Below are 19,593 nucleotides of genomic sequence, written 5' to 3'. Positions count from 1 at the left end.
ATTCGCAGAACAAAAGGAAACCTGACAGTCCGATAAATGGACACTGAAGAAGGAGCAAACACTTTCTAAGCATGGCTTAAGGAAGTAGAAAAGTATTTTACTTAGAAAAAACTTTATTGAATCCAAATGATGAAATGTAAAATGGTTTTCCATAAAGTTCCAGGCACATGAGGTATTACTGTTTTTATAAATGGTGATCATGTGTTATAGGCAAGATTTTTATGTCTATTTATTCGTCAGTATCTCTGTCTTTAGATTCTGCCATTGTAAATATTTGTTTTAATTAAATAGCTATTGCTTTGGTCCCACGAAGGCAATTTGGAAGATTTTTGGTGGTGGGCAGGTGATACCATCATCCCGTTTATGACCCTTGGACTACAGTGTAACAGTTTTGGTTGGTGCCGATGACATTTATATCAAAGTTAATTAAGTCTGATAGAACCTCCCTTCTAGCTTCTCAATGGTCTGAATGGCCCTCCTATGTCACTCACGTGTTACCCTCACTCGCCTGAGTCTATCACTGTGGTAACTCAGATGCCCCACGCCATGCTGACCTCCTCCATTCCTTCCAGTGCCCCCCAAAGCTAAGTACTGGAGACCAGGGGCAGAGCTGTTTTCCCACCCAAATATCCCTTCCCCATCCTCTGTCACTCCAGGGAATGTGAGGCAAGTAAAGATCTGGGACAGGATGGACCGTACAAGGGTCAGAGTGAGGTCAGGCTGAAGGTCTGAGAGGTGGACATCTGCATTTCCCGGAAGTTAAAAGCCAAAAGTTGGATCCTGACCGAGACAAGCAGGAAGTGTGCAAACCCAGTGAAGGATTAGCAAGGAATCGGTCCTCAGGTGCCAAAATAGGTGAGGTCAGGGCGTCCGGAAGGTTGGGTTGTCCACCCACCCAGCGTAAGCACGCTGAGCACACCAGGCTGAGCCCACAGGCTGAGCACTGGCGCAGGCTTTTAAAATCTCAGGAAAAAAAAAAGAAAAAAGACCCTAACTGGTGAAAAGAAAAGGAGGGTTGCAAGAGAGGACTAAAATACCTGCCCTTTCTTTACCCCCCTTTTTTCTCTTTTCCTTCTCTCATGTTTTGTACAAAAACTCAGCCACCAAAGAGAACCTTCTAGATTCCAGCTGGAGTCTAGGGCAGGGCAGTCAGCAGCTGACTGTAAATAGCACTTCTTCCCTGCCACCATCACGCTGGGTTAGAGAAATGATTTTAGCCTCTGGGATTTTCAATCTGATGTCTCCCCAGTGAAATATCTGCATTTATATTTATAATGGGAAAAAAGGAGGAAATGAGTTTCATGGGTCATGGGTAGGTCAAAGTGGGCCAGCTGTGCTGGGCTCAGTTTTGGAACAGGCTCTGTGCTCAGTTCTCAGGGAGCTTTGGAAAGATGGCCATCTGGGGTCACTGGCCCCAGGTCCTGAGTCCCATCTCTTTTCCAGTGCCCTGAGGACCCAGGGGTACAAAATCCAACAGCAATGAAAGTGAGGAGACGTTGGGAAGGAACATTCTAGCTGGATGACATTGGGCTTCAGTTTACTAACTTGTAAAATGGAGCCCAAAACGTCTACATCACTGGGTCATTATGACAATAAATAATGCCAGCATACTGTAGGCACTCAATAAATAAAGCATGTCTTTTTTCCCTTAGGCAGTGAAAGTATTTTTTACAACCATCATAATTTATTTTTATTTTTGTTTCTAAGAACATCGTCCCTCATAGTGACGGCTCTTCGTAAGTATCCAGGATTTCATAGTCCATTTCTACTTTCCTCTTCCTCCACGTACCCTCTCTGAACACTTCACACCATGTCTTTGAGGTGTGGCCCCAGGAGGACTGCCCCAGTCTCCCGTGTCAGGGACTCAGCTCCAGGGACCTCTGAGAAAGTGGCCGTCTGGCTATGAAAGGTCCTCTTCTGTCAGGCAGACGGCGGCTCTGCGCTCTGCTCACCTGGCGCCTCAGGAGAGGAGAGGGTTGGCGCATCAGAGTCCAGGTTGCTAGCTGGCGGTTTCCTGAACCACAGACCAGGCAACTTCTGGGAGAGTCTTCTGTGAGATGGCAGGCTGGCCAGCACTGACTCCAGAAGCTCCGCTGGGCAATTCAGTTGTGATCTGGAGCTGACCTTACCGTGAGAAGGCGTGGCACCCCTGCGGTCCCGAGTGCGGCCCCTGGCTCGTGGACTTCTGTCCTCTGTCCCGATGGGCTCGCGGGCTAACCCGGCTGGTCAGCAGGTGGGGAGGCCCGCCGGGCAGTGAGCTTTCCTCTCATCCCTCTGTCCATCCGGCCACGCAGCCAAACATTCAGTGTTCTGTGGGAAGACACCTGGCCACCTTCTGCAGTGGGTCAGGCACTGTGCTAGGCCCTGGGGACCAGAGTGACAGTCTTCCGGGGCGGCAGACGACTGGCAGGTGGCCTAGCACTGTGACTCGGTGGGGGGGGGCAGGGCTTCTTGGGAGATGATGCTTAGTAAAAAGGCTAGATACTAGAAACTAAGGGGAGAACAGCAAAGTTCCCCACGGAGGGTATTGCACGGGTATGTGTGTGTGCGTGTGCATGGGCATGCGTGTGTGTGTGTTTAAAAGACTGAAGTGAGGGATGGAACAGTATGTTTGGAAAGCATCCAGTGGGTCAGGGGAGCAGAGCTTAGCTCTGTTCGAGGGTGCGGCGTGGGCCCCGGTGGCACAGGCAGGAGGTGGCCGGGGCCCTCTGAGCTCTGTCACATCACAGCATCCGGGTCCTCTCCTGCGGGGCCAAGGCATCCCCCAAGGACCTCAAGCCTGGGCCTGAGACGTTCAGACCCTTCCTCCCCACCAGCAAAGCCAGGAAGTCAGCAGTGTGTAGACAACGACCTGGGAGTCAGACGGAAGAACCGAGTTCAAATCCCTGCCCTAGTTCACCCTTCTGAATCTCCACAGCATCGCTGATAAAATGGCGAGAACAACACTCACCTCACAAGGTGAGTCTCGTAAGATAACAAAGCAGCGTTTTTGGCCTTTCTGGCTTTCGGCCTTGCCTATGTGAGGTGTGAGCTCCACCCGATTTCCCCTTGCCTGCGGTGGGCGCCTTTATTCCCCCATTTGTGGCATGTGCTGAGGCTGTTCCAGCACTAGATGGCACTCTGTCCCCACACAAGGGCTCCCAACAACGGACTTGGCGGGGTGGACAGCTTCAGCCCTTAGCCTGGGCAACTGGGCGCTTTAGCGCCCTGCCCGCCTGACTCAGCTCAAAAGGCCAGCGTCAGCCCCATGCAGGCTCACTTTCCTTTCTTACTTCTTTGTTTCTGCTCAGTGTTTAATGGATGCCCTGTGCTTTGTTTTATAAACACTGTCCTGTAAGTAATGTATAGCTTTTTTGTTTCTGAAAAAAGCAAAACTGTGTTTTTAAGCCCTTATTGTAAATGCATCTCCTTGAGAGATACAACCATGCCCAGGCCAGTCACCCATGAGCCCCAGCACCTAGCTTAGCACCTAGCTTAATGCCGAGTTCATGTTTGGGGTTTACTGAATGAATGAACAATTTTTGAAGTAATTGAGGTGAATCCTGTCAGGAAAAAGTCAGTGCACATTCAAGATGCTTACCGAAGATGTTAGCATATAGGGTTGCTTAAAGAAACATATCGATTTTCCTCTAAAAGGGTCCTTTTGATGTGGCCCAAGCTAGCTTACTCTGCTGCCCTGCGCCATGCGCTGATACCAGGGGCAGTTCACACCACTGTTCAAAAGCTCATCAGACTCTCCCAGAAGACATTCTTCTTATTTTGACATTCCAGGGACTTGGACATCATTTTCTCTTACATATTCAGAATTCATCCTCCTAGAAGCATTAACCATCTGGGTCAAGTTCCAGAGCCTTTTACTTTCTGTGGAAGCTGTGTGAGCAGTAGGAGGTAGCTGGTCCTAGGCCAGACCCAGACTGAGGGGAGGCCAGGTGGGTAAGTACTCATCTCCATCCTCAGCTTGCTCAGCCTCTCCCGCTTGCAAAAGCAAAAGAGGCCAGAAGTGGTATAACCCAATGCAGGCAGGGTGGGGTGGTGGAAGGCACAGGCCTCACCTTGTCAGGGAGTCTGGCTGTATTTTATTTCCCTGACCAGCTGTCCATGGGGCTATAGATGAGTTCCCTAACTTCTCAATTCAGCTATTTTAGGAAGTTATGTGTGCCGTTGGAGGAGATCGGATTGGAGAACTTCTAAATCTGCCTCTGGCTGGACATAACAGATTTGCAAGGGCACAGGCTGGTCTTAAAGAAAGATGCCTGTTTGAGTCCAACTCTACTATTTCCTGGCCTAAGTTACCTTCACGAGTCACCAAGTGTTCATATCTACAGTCCAGAAGATGCCCTGTGGATTGCATGGGATCACACGCTTCAGCTGCTCGGCACAGAGCCGGGCCTCTGCTGTGCCCTCTCTACTAGGGGAAAAGCTAAATGGTTTCTGAACCAGGGCAAAGCAGAGGCCACAAGGCTCTGAAGCCTGAGACCCAAGCTTCCATTCTGCTTGGAAAACATCTCTTGGAAAACTTTCATACAAAAGATCCAGCTCCCAGATTCATTTTCGTTTTGGCTGAATGAAAGGATCGAAATGATGGTTGTCTTTGTTCTGACTTCCCATTGGCCTCACATCAAGTATCCCCCCAAGAGGAAGCCTCAGCAAGCTTGACATTGCACTCACATAGCTCTCAGACCAATTTGTTCACCAATAGGAACAGTGGGAGGCAACCCTGCGGAGACAACCCAGCACACAGCAGCTCAGGCCTAGTGGCCCGGCTGGGCGTGGGCCCCTAGGTTGCTCCCTCTGACCTTTCACCCTTGGGCCCACACACACTAGGGGAAGTGGGCCCGGTTCGGGCCCCTTGGCAAGACTGGCCTCTGTGCTAAGCCTCACTCCCATTGCGTGTGGTTGGGGGTTCCTTGGGTGCAGCTCAGATGGTTAACTCACCAAGAACATTCTTTTCCTTGTCTTTGGCTTTCTTGAGAAGGGAGAAAGGAGAGATTGTTGGAGAGCCCTTGGCCTGGGCTTTAATGTGGAGAGGACCGTGGTGTTCTCGGGGTGTGGACACTCCTCTCCTCAAACTGCCACCCTCTCTGCATGAGTGGAGGAACTTCTGGAAGGAGTGGACTGCAGGCAGTCTTCCTGTGGACTCTAGGAGTCTGTAACAAGCAGCTGGGTTTGCAGGCATTGCCTGGAAGTGGTCCTGTGAGACTGCTTGCTCAGGCCTGCTCTTTGCTCCATATCCTTGTCCTGTGAGTGTGGGTGTGTGTGTCCCACACCCAGGCTTGCAGGAGGTGATGGCGGCTGCAGGTCAGGCGGGGCCGGGCTCTGAGGCTTGGGAGCTGGGAGGAGAGGTCTGAATTCTGTGAGTTGTGCTGGCAAAGGTGGGCCCTCCCAGGGGGTGGAAATGATCCTGGGAGGAGGTACTGGCGATGTCGGAAACCCATTTGACCAGAAACCAGATGGCTTGAGCGTATTTCCCCTCTGCCACCAATGGGCTCTGTGATTGTGTGGCCTCAGGAACGTTGTTTAACTTTCCCGGTGCTGGTGTGCTCGCCTTTCGATTTGGTGGGAACTCCTGCCTCACGGGACGGTGGTGGCAAAGAATAAATAAGATTTTGAGTGTGAGAGAGCTTTGCACACCATACAGTGGAGGTTTTGCACACAGCTGCAGGTTAGAGCTCTAGGATCAGACCTGGCATCATGTGCACTGCCTGGATTATTTGAGAATATTTGACTCAGCTCTAGAAAATAAGAGAAACCAACAGATGAGGGTGGCTCATACAAGTGCAGAAGCAGACGGCTTGAGAGACACGTTAGAGGTAGATAAAGCTTAGATCCTAGGGCACAGAAATGAAAACTCAGTTCCTGTTCTTAAGGAGGTTGTGGTGTGGTTGGAGGAAAATGCAAGAAAGTCAGCCCAGAGCAGGTTATAAGGAACACATTGGGGAACAGACTAGCCTGGGAGCGTTGGAAGCATTCCTGGAGGACATGTACTTAGCGTGAATGCTCAGAGACGTACCCAGGGAGAGAAGGATGATCTAGGGAGGAGGAAGAGCATGGGACAGGACCAAGCATGAGAAAGCAGACTCCTCAGGAGAGGGACACTGGCTGTCAAGACAAGTGGCTGTAGCAGGATATAGCATGTTCTGGAGAAACTGTTCTAGTAGCTTAGCAGAGGACAGATTGGTAGAGGTAGAAATGGGAAGTTTGGAGAACCTAAGTGGCCTACCCAAGGTCTACAGGAAGTAGGAGGTTCTCATGACTTATCTCTTTCTGGACCCTCTGCCCTAGTTCTTAGAGCCCCGAAGGTCCTGACAGGTGCCTTTCCAGTCAGGTCTGCTGCCATCCTCCACCCTCATAGCTGAGGAATGAGCCCCTCTTGGGAAGGGAGGTGGGGCGAGGAGGCTGCCCCATCCCACCTCATGTCTCAGAGACCCAGACAAAGGCCAGGCTGAAAGCGTGATGGGGACAGGGCAGCTGTGGGACAGAGTATATAAGGGGGCCTCCCCAAGCCCTGCTGTCCTGCCCAGGCCATACTCTGTCAGGAGGGTCCCGAGGGACGTCGGGAAGAAAGGGGAGGAAGAAGAGGCTAACACATGATTTCACAGATGCTTCTCAGCTTTGGTTTTCCCCACTCAACCAGAAAGGTATTTCTGTCTAATCTACCTTTAAGATTTACTTATTTATTTTAGAGAGAGAGAAAGAGAGCGTGCGCGTGAGTGGGGGTAAGGGCATAGGGAGAGGAGAGAGAGAGAACCTTAAGCAGACTCCCTGCTGAGTGTGCAGCCCAACTCGGGGCTCACCTCTCACGACATTGAGATCATGATGAGCTGAAACCAAGAGCCAGATGCTCAACTGACTGAGCCACCTGGGTGCCCCTATGTTCCATCCATCCTGTGAGATGTGTAATAGACACAGCCCAAGAAGCAAACAGGGCATTCAGTGAATAAGACAAGGCATTTTCCACCTAGACTCGCACCAATAAGACCAGGCTTTCTGGACAGGAGCTTTTAAAATCACTTTTTACTACTATGGAATCTTACTGAACACTGGGGGGCTATTGAACACAAGACTTCCTTTCCAGGGGATGGGCTTTTGGAGGAAACCATCTTATCAAAGGAGCCACCTGGGCCCAATCAGGAGAGAGAAATGCACAGTACGGCAAACAGGAAAGCTTTCCTATAAAGACTTTGTAACAGGGGATTGGAGTGAGGAGAGATTGGGTGAGAAAGCATAATGAGAGCGCTAAACAATGCAACATCAGCAGGAATAAGGTCACGTGCTACCCCCCTAGGGCTGAGATAGGGTGGGCAAGGGAGAGCCCCCTTCCCCTCTCAGAGCTGATGCAGATTTTGATGAAGAGGGCACATCTGTGGCTCATGAATGCCAGAGAAGTCCCTGTGATGCCATATGGCAGAACCTGTGGAAATCGGAACCCGGGGACTTGCTGGAATCTGCCCTCTAGTGTGCCACGGAAAGCTATTCAGGTGAGGTGTCTCACTAGGGATACTCTGCTGCTCAACTCCCTTTAAGTGTACTTCCCTCACACAAAATATTGAAAAGGCATGAGTTCAAGGGTTGAGACTTAATCAAATTCGTCATTTTTATTGCTTCATCAAAGACATTCTTAAATGAAATTGGCATATTTTGTCCCCTTTTTTACTGCGAGTGTGGGCTGGGGAAGAACATGATAAGAGTATGTGGTTCAGTGACAACTGGAAAGATTGGCCCCAGGGCACCTGCTGTTTACCCACACTGCTTCTGCACCATTGGTGTACATGCCGACACAAGGCACAAGGACAAGAACAGCTTAGCACTATTACTCAAATAGTTTGACTCCCCTGGGCCCTGGAAGGGTCCACAAACCACCCTTGGAGATCTGCAGGGTTCAACAACTTGCCCAAGTTACAACCAGTAAGTAGAGTCAGGATTCAGACATTGGGCTCCTGGCTTCAAACCCTACGCTCTTTCCACCAAAGCTGTTGAGAGCCCCCAGTAAACAGCATACCTCTTCCTTGTCCAGATTCTCAGTAAGTTAAGAGATTAAAAAAAAAAAAAAAAAAAAAAAACTCGAGTCTGAGTGTCATTTTTATTACTGGTAGAGGCCAGGTTGGGGGACGTAGCATCAGGTCTGGGAACCAGGTGGGCTTGCTAACAGCAAGTGCACTCAGCCATGTGGCACCGGCCATGTGTTCGTGCAGGGTGGGGAGGGTGTGGGGAGCACTGCATCAGAGAGACAGGGCAAGACACACAGGCAGTCTGCAACTGCTCCCGCCCAGGAGGGAGAGGGCCTAGCTGAGCTGAGAGTGGCCAGTTATTCCCAAGTCTTGACTTTCCTAAGAGAGGGGAGAAACCCAGCCTTAGGACAGGATTCTCAGACACTTACAGCCTTCCTATTCCACAGGTGGGATGTCTTCCCTCCACGCCACGGCTGTGTCCTCATTCCATCCGGGTGAAGACAGTCTCCATGTAGCCAGTTGCCAGGATTTCTCGTCATTTCTTGGGTATGACTTTCAACGTTCTACATCATACACTAAGAACAATCAGATGCTTTTTAGACAGATGCAGCATGTCAGGAGTCCCCTTAAAGAGATGCAGTGGGAGGCTGGAGAGGAGAAGTGGGCTAGTCTCTAGCTGGGTCTCTCATGGCCTGTGGGACCTTCCCAGCTCAAGGTTCAGCGGGTTGGAAACCCCCAGGTCAGGGCACCCAGAAGTGACCGGTCTCTGGGAACCCATGTCCCCACCCGTCATGCTCACATACTTGTAACGTGTCCTGGGAATTCAATCTATCCACTGTCAACAGAGGATGTTCCTTTGGAGTGACCAGGTGGAGACACCCGCCCTCCAAAAAGGGCCGCCTCTGGGCACCTGGAAAAGCAAACAAATCATGACATGGCTAAACAGTGAGACGAGCCGGAGCCGCTGCAGCGGAGGTCTTGCTAGTGATTAAGTATTTGTGCTGCCAGCCGCGCACTCCCCTGTCCCCCCGGACGGCCCCTGCCCCAGCGGTGAGCTCTGCTCCCTGACTGCGTGCCATCAGCTGTCAGTTACTGTCATCCATCTGCTTGCGTGTGTGTGACACCGCCGTCCTCATGTGAGGTGAGCACACAGAGCTTTCGCGGCCATCCACGCTGTCCAACTTTCCAGGTGATTTTGTGTTGGTTTGCGTCGCTGAGTGTGCAGGGCGGGCCCTCTGGCACCCGTGGGTGCCCTCCCAGGCCCCTGTAGGCAGGGCATCCCCCTCAGGAGCGTGGGTCCCCCTTAGGCCCTCAGACTCTGTGACCTGGCCTGCGAGCTGCCTTTAGGTAAAGCACCACATGGGTGGGTTTATCTCACTAATGACCGCAGCCTTGAACATTGCTAGGAGCTCATGGGAGCTTATACAAACACCCTTTAAGCCAAGAGTTATAGAAAGTGTGCAGGGGTCTTAAGCAGAGCCAACCTTTGACATTAAGTTTGGGATTTTGAAACTGAAAGGTTTTTCTCCCTTACAAAGAATTAAAGAAAAAAAAAAGGTAAGCAAACAGTTGTCATTAATAAGCATTTAAAAGCTAATCTTTAGGAGAAACAAGTAACTTAAGCCCCAGGTCTGTATCTTCAAGTGTGAATCCCTCCTCGGAGCCCCAGATTTCTGAGGTTTCATTTGGGGATTGCCCATTTGTTCCCTGTGGCTTGGTCTCCTTGCTGGTTGTACGAACTCTCACTATGACGGCCCTGTAAGGAAAGGGGTCTGGAAAGCAGTCCGTTTGCTTCAAAACTAAGGCTCTTCGTGACTTCCTTGGTTTCAAACCATGAACCCCAGGGGCATGCGGGATTTACATGATGTGGGGTGCCTGGACACCTCCCTAGCGTGCCGACCGGTGGGGCCTTAAATCAGAACCCCATGGGGAGGTTTGAAACACACATTCCAGGGTTCTTCACTGTAGCACATGGCACTTTCTTCTCTTTTAAGATTTTTATTTATTTATTTGTCAGAGAGAGAGAGCACGCGCGCACAAGCAGGGGGAGCAGCAGACAAAGGGAGGAACAGATTCTCTGCTGAGCAGAGAGCCCAATGTGGGGCTCGATCCCAGGACCCCGGGATCATGTCCTGAGCTGAAGGCAGACGCTTAACTGACTGAGCCCCCCAGGCACCCCTACACATGGCACTTTCATGGCATGTTACGTTCTTCAAGTTTACAGATGACTCTGTATTGTTTTGTCTTAGGGGGGCTGCCTTCCCTGGGTGTGCAGGGAGGCACCTTCATTCACCACTTACATCTGAAATTCTGGGCAAAGATGTGAAAATCCAGGTTTTTCACGAAAGCTCCATTTTCATGAAAAATCACTAAAATGGTTCTGATGTATGCAGAGACCTGTGTTTCAGAACCTACCCACTTTTCTCTGTTAGCTTCCATATGTTCCATCCTCCTCCAAGAGAGGCTCCGGTCAGAGGTTTCCAGGACATACCAGACCCCTGCCAGATGGGCCCTGGCAACTCTCACCTCCTGGCATAATGGAAAACGTTGGTTTGTGCATTTCCTACCACCCCCCCCTCCCCCCCGGCTCATGTGCCGTGCTCTCAGACCCGCGCTTAGTCCAGAGCTCCCCAGTGCCAAGGACACCTGAAGACACTGAATCTGACCCTTCGGCAACTTGTTTGCTTCATCGAGGAGAGGGTGAGGAAATGAGTGTTTGGCTTACTGGAGCTGGTATACACACATTAATTTTAGGGTCTTCATCTGCTTTGGTAGATAAATCACAAACATTTCCATGAATAACCACGTCTGTTATGCAAATTGGTTTCCATCCGCTGATCTGTTGAGAATAATATTCCATAATTACAACAGTTATTTACTTATGGGTAAATCGGCTTTCTTACCACCTTCTCCATTTGAGAGAACCGTCCAGCTGCTCCCGGAGCCTGTGGGTCTGGCCCAGCTGACGGGCTCCGCCTCTGCGAGCCTGTGGTCTTAGTTTGCAGGTCCTGGGGCCGAGGAGGATCCAGATACATTCAACCAATGAGTGGAAATGAGGCCCCCTTTTGGCTTCTCTGTGCAATATGTCTAGGACACGTTCCTCAGGGGTTTTATAGCTAGTTGAAGAAGGAAGTCACATGGAACAAATGGAAGAGAATGAAGGCCTGAGATGTAGGATTCTACCTAGGATCGATGCAGTAAGTATCAACAAAGAAGAGATCCTGACCTGGCTTCCTGGAGGGGAACTCGCCCTGGGCTTTAGAAGACAGGAAGAGTTCCTGGAGGGGCCTCAGGTGGGAAGGCGTCCCAGGCCCCAAGCTGAGGCTGGAGGAAGGAGCTAACATAACATGGGGGGGCCTGTCTAGGGGGACCTTCCAGCCCGGAAGGAACAGACGTGTACTGAATGACTGCTCTCTGGCCCGAGTCTCATCAGATTCACTGAGTTTCTAACGGTGGTGAGGCAGGGAGGGGTAGCTCCAGACAGGGAAGCTGAAGCAGGGAGAAGTTAAGGCAGGTTGCCTGAGGTTACAAAGGCAGGAAAGGACAAGGTTGGAAAAGAAGGCAGGAGCAGAGGACTGCGGAAGTTCTAGAACCCCAGGGAGAGATCCTAGAACATGACTCTCTGGGATCTTGACGTTCAGTGAAACAACAAGAATGTTGGGGGGACAAATCAGAGTAGAGGGGTGGTAGAAGAGCAGGGACAATGATCTCGCTTTCTTTTCTGGATCTCTTGACTTCCCTTCCCAAATATCTTTTTTACCTTGGTTTTGTAAATTGAACCCAAAGAACGTTACCCATATATATATTTTTTTATATTCAGTATTTCACGGATAAGGAAAATGAGACCGAGAAAAAGTGCATCACTAGCCATTTGGGCTTGCTTTCCTAGTTAGCCACAGAGTGTTGACTCCTGGGATGTGATCTGTCCCCCTTAGTTATAATTAATAACGGTACTGATGTCATAGGAAATTCATTCCATACTTTCAATACTGCCAAGAGTGTCTGGTAGAGTATAGTTCTTGTCTTCAAACAGCTTCCATTCCAACAGGGAAACACTGAGTTTCTATTGAGCAGAGGCATAGAAGACCTCCAGGACCACATGCAGAAAAGCCCTCTTTGTTTCCCTGGATGCTCTCTTGGTGGGAACAGATCAGAAATCTCAAAGATTCAGTGTGCTAAAGAGTGTAAGTTCTGCAAAGAGGCTGCTGACGCATACAACTAAAAATCCAACCAGATCAACCAAATACAGGATTTTCCCCTCACTATCTGGCAGGTGGAGGGCAATTGAGAAGAGAAGGGGAGGCTTGTGAGAAAATCAGATCAGCTATGGAAAAATAAAGCAGTAACAGTTTTCTGCGCAGTAGTTACAATGTCAGTAACTCTGTGGCCCCTGCACATGTCACACGGAGTTTACAGAGGAAGCGATTTGTACCTTACTCATTCATACTTTTATTCCATGAGTGTTTATTGAGCACCTACTCCATGTCCAGAACTGTGGGAATAGAGATGAACAGACCTGGTCTGGTTCTCCTTGATTCACATTCTAGTTAAAGAGAGCCAAATACTCAGGTTTGTTAGGATCACTGTGGAGCTCTGAGAAGGGGTGAGTGCAAGGGGTTATGCAAGACCAAGGAGGGCTCATAATCCAGGATCAGGAAAGACTTCCAGGCAGAGGGGACATCTACTCACCATGCTGGAGCCACGCTGGTTTTCTTGCAGTTACAGGTTCCTCCCCACTCCAGGGCACCTTCGTTTACTGTTCCCTCAGCATCATATGCTGTTCCCTCTCATTTTGACTGTCTACTCCCGTACATCTTCAATTCTTGGCACAAACACCACTGTCTCAGAGAGGCTTCCCTGGGTAAACCTCCCAAACCTACATGATGATTCCTTTGTTGTTTTTCTTTTCTACTACTCTATTCCTTTCTCTTAGAACACAAATGTATTTGTGTCTATGTAAATATTTTTAAAAGATTTTATTTATTTATTTATTTATTTATTTCCGGAGAGCATGAGCAGAGGGGAGGGTCAGAGGGAGAAGCAGGCTCCCCGCTGAGCAGGGAGCCCGATGCGGGGCTGGATCCCAGGACCCTGGGATCAGGACCTGAGCCAAAGGCAGACACTTAACCGACTGAGCCACCCGGGCGCCCTCTATGTGAATCTTTAAATAATCATCTATTTTCTCCACTAGCCTGTAAGCTCCTCAAGGTAGACTTATCTCCGCTGTGTATACAATAGTGTCTGTGACACAGAGGACTCTCAATAAATATTGGTGGAACACATGCATGACCCTACCCAACAAAGGCAAGTCAAGTTTCTTCATCTGCAAAATGGGATTTACGGACCTACTTTCTAGGGTTTCTGCAGTGTGGTTGGCTGAGTAACGTCCCCCAGACACTTTCACATCCCTGGAAACTGAGAATATGTTACCTGATAAGGCAAAAGGGGCCTTGCAGATATGATCAAATTAAGGATTTTCAGATGGGGAGATTATCCTGGACTATCCAGATGGGTCTGATGTAATCACAGGAGTGCTTGCAAGAGGCAGGCAGGAGATCGGCAGGACAGGTGATGGGGTAACAGAGCAGGGAGAGACTTGAGGGTGTTATGTGGCTGGCCCTGAAGACGGAGGAAGGGGCCGCAGGCCAAGGACTGCAAGTTAGAAAGGGCAAGAAACAGATTCTCCCCTGGAGCCTTCAGAAGGGGCTCCCACCTGCTGACACATGATTTAGCTCTGGCAGGCTCATTTTGGATTTCTGACTTCCGGAACTGTAAGAGCAAAAAAATTGTGTTATTTTAAGCCTCTCAATTTATAGTAATTTGTTACAGCAGCAATAGGAAACTAATACACGTAGGGATCAAATAAGATAATGTGTGGGAAGACTCTTGGAAAAACAGAAAGCCGGGAATCATTATTAGTTTATGACGGCTCGCCCTTGTTTATTGCATTTCTGTGCGGTGCTTCTGTAAGTTCCAGCTACCATAATGGGGAGAGATGCTTGAATAATAGCCCTACACCCCAAGGAAGGGTATTTTTTCATAGTTTATAATTGCCATAGAGCTTGAAAATCTTCCAGGTCTTATAGTTCTTAATTATGCTCTCATGCATATGCATCAATTACCCACATGCTCCTACCTAGCTTGTTACTGCAAAGATATTTAAAAAATATATATATATTTGGAACAGTTTCCTCTGCTTGCATCTCCCTCTGAAAATATCCTATGAAATATTTCACCTCCACTGCAATAATCTGCTCCAGTTGGGACATGCTTGCCAATCTTCCCTGCTCGACAGAATTAAACCTCCACCCTCATCAGCAGGCTCGGTGCCTGTTTATTCTACCTAACAGTTCTCTCCTCCTAACTCCCGGTGGCTTAATTGCAGGTTTGGTCCTCTGGGTTTGTGTCTGCTTTGCTGGGTATGATCTGCAATCCAGGAGGGGCCGGGGAGTGCCTGACCCAGGTGGTTATATTTAAATGGCAGTGGAGGGGGAGGAGAGGGTGTTGGTGTTTTTGCTTGCTGTTTCTCCCTGTAGAAATGGCTCTGCCGGGAGTTCCGGTGCTCCAGAGGCCATTTTATCTGCAAGTAAATGACTTTGTCAAGTTATAGCATGTGCACTCCCCAAGTGGCCGTTCCGGTGATTTTCAGGCCCCCCGACTTGGTTTACCAACCCGTGAGTCAGTTTTGTTCTTCCCTGGCCCCCCTCTCTTCCTTCTGTTCCTTTCTCCCTGACTGTTCCCCCTGTGTGAGCAATGCCCATAGGAACTCTGCCTGTTTGTCTCTGTTGGGAAGATCATAGATCTTCATGGGGCATTTTCATCAAATGGACCAATGCCATTCTGTTGCTGAGATAAAAGGTGGTGGCCCGTCTCGATTTTTGACTGTTACACTGAGCTTTAAAAAATGTCGTTTGTGAGACAAGAGATCTCACCTTTGGAAACCTCCATTTTACAACGTCAGTCGTATCGTTAGGTAAATTCCTTAGCCTCTCTGCAGCTGTGTTTCCTTATCTGCATAATGGAGGTAACAATAATAGGGTTAAATTCACGGGGAGGGTTAAATTAATATGTAAAATGCTTGTCATGCACAGAGCACAGTCGTTTGGAGAATGCTTGTTTCCTCCTCTGCCCCCTCACCCCACTTTCACACTTGAGGTGCCTACACGCCCTCTGGTGAGGTGGCTTTAAAGGAAGGTTCTGTGGCCTCAGACCAGAGAGTCAGATTTGGTTGGTCTTGGGAGAGGCCTGGGAGTCTGCACTTTGAGCAAGCTGACCACGTGACATGGATGCAGGTGGTGTGCAGACTGCCTCAGACACTGTGCCGTGGGCTGTGAAGATGGTGAGCTTGGACCATAAGCATCCTAAGGGTAGCGCCTCTGTGATGTCAATTTGTGTATCATCACAATGCCTGTCACGGGGGAGACATCCAACACACACTGGCCAATGTTAAATGAATACCTCTGTGCTCTTTCAAGATAACCTGATTGACTTTTTCAAGTTTTACTCCTCACTGGGCAATTAGAAGGCTATGTATAAAGTATACTAGTGCAAGAACCCTAGTACAACAGCATGAACTCTGAGACATGTTCGTGGGGAACATCTGGGGTCCCCAGTCTCCCCCATTCCAGCGTGTCCATATCTAACCTTTATGTTCAATAAGCCTCAGTTCCGAGCTATGTTCTTTCTCCATGATGCCTTTCCTGGTTAGAGCTAGCACTACCCTCCCCTACTTCAACCAGTTTCTCTCTGTCATTTAAAATAGGTTAACTCGAAAAAATAAAATAGGTTAATTCCCACAGGGTATGCATGTATATTAGCTCTCTCAGCAGATTGCACAGCTTTTGATGGTGCTCCCCCCCCCCCCCCCCCCCCCCCCCCCCCCCCCCCCCGCTGAACATCTCTCAAATCCACGTGTTTCTCCCATCTGGGCATAACTGGCCCAGTTCCAGCTCCATCGTCTTGCTCGTATTTACCACATTGCTTCTTTGATCTATCTAAATCATTCTTTCCCCTTCCACATTGTTTTTCTCTTTGCAGCCAAAGGGAGTCTTGGAACACAGGAGTCTGATAATATCAGCCCTCTGCAACCCTTCCTCACCCACCTGCCACTTAAAATCTTCCCATGGCCCTTCTTCCTTGTGCTATTGGGATAAAGCCCACAGATCTGAACAGGACCTCAAAAGTTCTGTGGAGTTGAGCTGCCCCTTGCCTCTCTAGTCTCACTGGGAATTATCATCCCTTCACTCCGGGTGTCTTGTGCTTCCTTAAATGCGACATGCTGCCTTTGGCTACATGGCCTTTGCACATACCAGTCCCCCTCCTCCTCCTGGAGTACTCCTCTCATCCTTGTCCCCTGGCCTAGTTAACTTTGTTTTCAGCACTGAATGCAAATCTCACATCCTCAGGAAAGCCTTCGGTTCAGCCCCCTCCCCAGTCTCGATACAATTCCTATGTCCTATGATCTCCTCAAATTGTGTTCCTTCCCTCATTATCCTCATCTTACTTTATAACCATGTCAGTAGTATAGATACTTGATTAATGTATGTCTCCAGGAGAGCAGGGACTTGTCTGCTTTTGTTCACCTGGGTCTCCTTTGCCTAGAAGGTCAGACTTAACATATACCAGATGAATAGTTGGTAAATAAAGGAAGGAGTTAATGTGCAGCTTTTACTTTGAATGGGGGCTATTGTTTTGAACTCACTCAAAAAGCACCTGGTTTTCTTAAGTTCTAGGAATCAGAATTAAGCCCTTGGTCTCTAGAAAATAAGTTTGAATTAAAAAATTTGTGAAAACTGGTTTATGGCCTAACCTGGACTCAGGGACCATAGTGATCGATGTGTTATGACTATCTTCATTAAGTTTAAGTCCTCTAATTCTCAAAGGAAGTAGATTTTGCTGACTAAATGACTTACAGAATAGACTTGGGTAGACAGATGGCTATAGAGTACTGTGTCAACATGAGTTTTGGAGACAAATGTTTTCCAGTGAGCAGGAAGGAGGCTGTATGCTCAGGTAAGTGGTGTATGGGCAGGTGCGCACGGAGGTGGGAGATGTGGAATGTCTGGATGGAGATCCCATACCACCATACACCATATTGTTTATGGTACCTTCCATCCAAACATGAATCTCAGACTATCATGCGAGAGTAACTGTGTTTGAGGGGCGCCTGGGTGGCTCAGTTGGTTAAGCGTCTGATTCTTGATTTTGGCTCAGGTCATGATCCCAGGGTCCTGGGATTGAGCCCTGCATCGGGCTTCCCGCTCAAAGGCCAGTCTGCTTGTCTCCCTCTCCCTCTGCTCCTCCTCCTGCTTATGCTCTCTCTCTAAAATAAATAAATAATTTTTTCTTTAAAAGAGTAACTATAGTTGAGGGTAGGTGATGGGACCATAAAAGTCATGGTCAGACAAAGGATGCTCAAAAGGTATAAAGAAAATGTGGAAGAACAAAAAGAAGTATTGAATGACAGGCAGGAGCGCACAGAGACTTCAGGAAATAAAAAGGTTCAGGAGACTCCCTATTCCAGAAGCTGCAGTCAACATGGCTTGGAGTTCCTGCCCCGCCAAAGCTTCCTCCTTGGCCAGTTGCTCCCAGCCCAGATTGAGGATGTTGCCCAAGGCAATCATGACCGTAGCATGTGACTGCTCTTGCCCCTTACTCCTCATATAATTGTTTGGTCTAGAGGAGGTTCCTGAGGAGAGCTGAGTCAATAAGATCCCTCTCCCAAAATTTGGAAGTGGAATAGTGAAGGGACTAAGAGAGTTCTTTGTCATAACTTGGGCCCAACGTGTAGATAAAGATGGGGTCAGAGTCAGCTCCAGTGCAGGCCAAGGCTGAAATTATGAGCGCAGAAACTGTGCGTGACAAAGCAGAGAGAAGATAGAACAAGTCGGAGAGAGGCTGAGATGCAAGACTCTTTGTGTCAGAGAGAACAAGAGAGGGTCGCCACTTGGGCCCTGTGCCTTTCAATTACTTAGATCCTCTTTCAAAGAAGCCCAGGTGGGTCAGGTGACTGCAAGTTCTGTATCTTTTCAATAAACTCTCCTTTACGTGGGCTGGCTTAAATGGGTCTCTCTATTCTTTATTTTCAAAAGAAATGTGAGAAGCCATCAGTGATTGAGCACGTGATGGAGTAAACAGTTTCCACTCGAATTTGAGAAGTACCTGGCAGGACTCAACTTTCCTAAAGAGTAGAGCCACAAACACAGCCTCAGAAGAAACAAGCTGGAAAATTCACGCTCGTAACTAAGCTGGAAGCTAGTTCTTGTGTTTATGCATACATTTGGCAGTCTCTGTTATACTTGAGTGAGGGGGATTTTCCTGCCTGGACATCTGACCTAGCCTGAGTTGGGCTAAAGGGCTGCTATGGAGAAACCCCTGAGCCTGAGGTCCAAAGTGGAGAGTCTTCTTTGTTGCCTTGGGAGATGGTAGTGGGAATGACAGGCAGAAAGAATTGCTTTAGCTTTTGCCTCTTCTCCTCTAATCACCGCCTGGCCTACCAAAGTGCTTGTAGTCCCTTCCCTGCTCTTCTATATTATTTCTAAGGTCTTAGCACCGTGCTGATGCTCTTGTAAAATCACACTGGTTGCTATTCCCTTTGGATGGTGTCTCAGCCCCTAGCTCTAAATGCTTCAGATGTTCAAGGCAGCAGATTAAGCACCCTCCTCATTGGCCTTGGTGTTGTCAGCTAGTCAGCAAGTGTTTACTGAGCACCCCCTGGGTGCCCATCTCTGCACCAGGTGCTCCGTGCACTTGGCTTATATGTGTGAAGAAAACAGTTAATTGACTACTGGATGTGCTATTCTGTTGGAAGGGTTCTGACGCTTTGGTGAGCATTGCCAGGGCAACCAGACCAAGAGTCTCTTAATTAATTAATATGACAGTGATTGCACCCAACTCTAGCTAAAGAGAAGAAGAAGCTGGTTGGGATGATTTTCTTCCATGTGAGGGATGGATGAAAGAGAAACACGGAGTTTTACAGCATAGTAGGGGTTTTGTCTCGTTTTAAAGCTAGCTGGGGAAAGACCCTGAAAGAAGTGGCATGAGCGGGGGTGGGAAGAAGTTGTGGATGAAAATAGTTCAGCTCATAACCAAATGGATGACCAGCAGAAAAATAGCTGAAGGCCTTTTTGGGAGAGAAGGAAACCATCACTGAAGCATCTATCAGGAGAGAAGCTCAATTGCTGAGTTGTAAAGGCTTCCATGTAAAGGCTAGCCTTCTGATCAGGGTTCCTGAGAAGATCCTTTAAAAGGGCTCTCATGGAAGAAAGACCCATACACGTGTGTTTTGTGTATTTTTGTTTTGTTTTGTTTAATATCATATGTGTGTGTGTAATAACAAAAACCAATTAGTGATTGTCCAACTTCCCCAATGGGAGCACAAAATTAAATAAAACAAAGGCTGTGCACATGATGGTTTTTTATTATAGATGCAAATTTTTTCTTCCCACAGTTCTAGCTGCTTTTTTGTGCTTTGAGCTCCATTTTGCAACTAAAGGGGGGTGGGGACATAGAGTGGACTCCAAAGGAACTCATCTGTAGGATGAACTGACCCAATCAGATTCTTTCTCTCTTCAAGGATTTCACTAAGAAACAAAATTAGTCAATAATTAGGATCTTGAATGGGGGGCTCACGGGAGGTCACAGA

This window comes from Eumetopias jubatus, unplaced genomic scaffold (assembly GCF_037043125.1).
Source record: "Eumetopias jubatus isolate StellerSeaLion01/CBP00866 unplaced genomic scaffold, mEumJub1_p1.0 scaffold_9, whole genome shotgun sequence".
In the NCBI taxonomy this organism is placed as follows: domain Eukaryota; kingdom Metazoa; phylum Chordata; class Mammalia; order Carnivora; family Otariidae; genus Eumetopias; species Eumetopias jubatus.
This window is presented reverse-complemented; position numbering follows the sequence as displayed.